At 41.0% G+C, this 4,043-nt stretch overlaps 1 protein-coding gene across 2 annotated transcripts in view; it reads left to right on the forward strand.

Annotated features, from left to right (window-relative positions):
• Positions 1 to 4,043, forward strand: part of itgb1a (integrin, beta 1a) — a 38,145-nt gene that overhangs the window by 1,173 nt on the left and 32,929 nt on the right. The gene's annotated exons all lie outside the window — the stretch shown is intronic.

A 4,043-nucleotide genomic window follows, 5' to 3' on the forward strand; every position in this document is an offset into this window, starting at 1 on the left:
CCCCCCCCCCCCCCCCCACCCCCCGGGGAACAGCTGCTGGTGGCTCCCACCTGATTTACGAGGTCACTTAGTGCACCCAGAGAGCCCCACCCACGTCTTTCACCTAGACATGTGACATTTCACATGTGTGCGTTGTTGTTGTTTTTTGTCGTGCACCTTATGTGCGAAGTTGTCCCCTCCAGTCGTTAGTGATGAATATGCACTTTGTGGTTTTCTCTGTGTGTGTTCGTGTGTGTATGTGTGTGTTCCTGTAGGCCAGAGGTGATGAATGTGCATAATTGCCGTGCACGCTACTTGCTTTGTACCGGACAGGGAGATCTCAAGCTCCCAAGTGTAAAGTGGTACAAATACTCTCCCGTTACAGCCATTCAACTCCATCACATGAAAACACATGCACACACACTTAACCCTGCAAGTTTGAAAGCAGGTCCACAGCTGATGATCCCCGAAGAGCAGTTATCTGTGATTTGTTAGGCTCTGAATCACATGTCTGACCCACAGCACAAACCTCTGCAGTCTTTCCTAGGTTCCTTAAAAACCATATGATCCTTTAAAGTCCGGGCGCTGTATTACAGAAATCTTAAATCTTAAATTAAACAAAGAGTCTAAAATAGGATTTTTATTTTCTTCCCAATTTGGTACTCCAGAAGCAAATCCTAACTTAAGTTAGGATAGGAACGTTGACTTAGGAACTCTGTCTGCAGTGATTAAAAGGACATTTTTGAGATTTTGAGCTAGGACAAAAAGCCAAACAATTACTGATATAATCTCATAAATATGTGACTGTTATGTCATGGCTTCTATTTTCAGTTCATAACAGCAGGAGGACAATCCCAAAATACTTTCCACCTCATGCCTTTTTATCTTGACATCCCAAAATGTGATTTTGTCTTCTTTGCTCTGCACTTTACTTTAAGTACACTTGACAATGACAGTTTGTTTTGTCATTTATTGCAAAATAAGGCTTATTCGTTCATCTCTAAGCTGTTTAAGGTGTGTTTCTAACAGGAAGTAGAATGTTGAACGTTTCCTGTCAATACAAGTAAACAGTTGACAATTACATACATTATCTTCTGTACATTTTAATAAAAATACAGTGTTGTTAAGACTATTAAAATTAATATAAGATGAATAGATGACATGATAAATAGAAGGCTTCAAATAGACCTCGTGATGAGTATCAACCAATTGGTGATCGGCCCCGAAAATCCTGATTGGAGCATTGGAGTAATTTAGATTGTTTCCTAACCCTTATTATCATGGTTACAGTACCAAACAATAATGTCCTTTGCTGCTTTTGTTCTGTTATATTCTTCTGAAAATGTGTCTATTTTTGCAGCTAGATTGCGGGGTGGGCCTTACTCTTGGTTTTGGTTTGTGGCCTCCAGAGCTGCCTTTGCTCTTCTCTATCCACTCCTTTTCTCCACATTGGGATCAAACCCACTTTCTGGGCCTTTTGTGGGCGACCTCTTGCTTCTAAAAGCAGCCTCTGAAACACCAGTGAGGAGTGGCATGGTTACAGCTGACCTCTGCTTGCCGAGGTCTGCTGGGAAAACGGGGCTAAACATGTCGTGTTGGTAGTAAATAGTAACAGACGTTCTGTCGTACTGTGTTCGTTATTGTGACAGTGTGAGGGCCTAACAGTCTGAAAAGAATTTTTTATGTGTCTTTTATTCATAAAACCACTCACTTCAAAGGTAAGAAAGAAGAAAAATGATAAATGTGGCTTTACTCACTACTGGGGTTGGGTATCAGTTGGGTTTAAAAAAATCCATATTTGGTTAAAATTATCGGGTTATAATGTCCTTAGTTTTCGTCTTTGTCAGTGTCTTTCATAGAGCAAATAAGGTTCTAGCTTTCTGACCATGACATTTCCTGTAGACGTGTATAGTTTCCGACTGGGAACCCAGAAATTCCGACGTTCCATGTAAAATTGGACACAAACAACATAGTCCGAGCCTAGCAGTGGAAGGTGGTCAAAAATGTGGACAGTTTATTACAGGGAAATGAACACAAGGAGGCTAACCTAGCTTAGCTTAACAAGTTAAAGGAGAACACCAAGCCCCCTTTCCCCGAAGCAGAAGCTAACCCCGGTAACGTTACGGGCATGGGTACAGGGCCAGCAGCATGACGGAGCGAGCCATGTTGGAAAGCGTTCCATGCCTGTATACATCCATGATATGGACACTTTGTGGATCTTTTGTCTGTCTCGTTGGTCCACCGGACAGCACCAGCTGTAGCGTCCCTCCTTCTTTTTGCCATGTTTACATACGTGCACCAGAGAAGGGGCAAGCACTCTCTCTTCCTATTGGTTAACGTCAAGGAACACGTCGTAACACACATCTCATACTCGGCAGTAACAGACAAAATATTCTGACATGCTACACTTTCTGCTTTCTGTCTGCTCCTTCTTTCATTTCGTAACTTTCTGAATTATGAAAAGGTTTTGTAGAATAAAACGTTTTTAGGCCTCAAAATAAAGTATGAAAGACGTGTTTTTTTGGTGTCAGTACTGACACTCCCATATTGTAACAGCAGTATGAAAAGCAATCCACTGTAATCATTTAGCCCTACTGTATATGATTTTAGCCTATAGCTGGTTTAATTTGCATTGAGAGATGATTTTATGAAAAGTACCGCATGCCAATCTCTAGTTATGGTGAAGGGTATGTGATAATGCGGGGGGGTGGGGGGGACTTTATCAGGATGCATAGTATCCTGAACCACGAAATAACTGGCCTTTAAAATGTGCCTGCCTCTATGGGAATTTAACATGGGGGGTGTATAATTATGCCCCCTGTATGTTAAGGACGACCACTTATTTATTTACAATGCATTATTCATTCACAAAGAAAATTTGTGTTATTAAAAAGTTGGACTTTTCCTCAGCTTTTCATTAAGGCAAGAAGATCAATTTCCAAAAGATGATTCCTCTTTTTAGTGAACAGGGGTTCCTCTACTCATGAGCAGCACTGTATGGTTTAAAACTTCCTTTTACTTGCAATATATCCATTCAGTCTGCAGTTTAGCATTGCCAGTGCTGTGTCAGCGCCTGAGTATTGTCTGGCTACACCGCTTATCTCTCCTGGGGGGGGGGGGGGGGCAGTAGCGCTCTGGCTTGCTTGGCTTGCTTGCTTGTCCACAGCCGTCCAGGGCGGTGCCAAGTCCTGCAAAATAGATAGCAAGTCACAGAGAAAAGTAAGGCTTTGACCAAAGACTATTATATTACTTATTATTGATGAATCTGAAGATTTTGTTGCCGATTAATCGTTTGGTCAATAAAATGTCAAAATGTTTAACTAACTCTAACCCATTTTAGTTCGCCTGAGCCCAAGGTGACACCTTCAAATGTCTTGTTATGTCTGACCAACAGCTCAAAAACCCAAAGATCTATCAATTTATAGTTTTAGCTCTAATGTTTATACTACTCAAAATAAGTTATAGAAAGGCTGGAATGTAGTATTACTCAAACTCAAGCTGTAGAAGCTGTAGTATTTCAAAAAAGAAACATTACCCAACCCTAGTTTATTTAGTTTTGATAACGTATGGTTTTCACATGTCATATCAACATAAAACCTGAAATGAGAAGGACGTCATTGACAGCATTGGACATTTTTAAGTAGTATTATAGTAGAGACATGGTACTAAATTGCATCTATTACAGTATCTACCTTATTTAGAAAATATTCTTTATGATATTGTTGTTGTTTTGACATCAGAATGAGTCTTTATATTTCTTTATGATAGCATATGATCCGGCCCCATGAGGCGCCCCTCAGTGCCCTATATGAACACTGGAACCAGTACAATGCCAACACTGTTCTGTGTGTGTGTGTGAACGTGGTCTGTTCCACGCTGCCGTCTCAGGGGCGTTAACGGAGTCACAGGAAGTCCACCAGTTCAGACACAGAAGCACATTATAGTACTGTGGCTTCTTTACAGCTACGCATAGCACTTGGAAATTCCTCTGTGTGATATACACTCACCGGCCACTTTATTAGGTACACCTGTCCAACTGCTCGTTAACACTTAATTTCTAAGCA

Source organism: Etheostoma cragini, chromosome 22, assembly GCF_013103735.1.
Source record: "Etheostoma cragini isolate CJK2018 chromosome 22, CSU_Ecrag_1.0, whole genome shotgun sequence".
NCBI lineage: Eukaryota > Metazoa > Chordata > Actinopteri > Perciformes > Percidae > Etheostoma > Etheostoma cragini.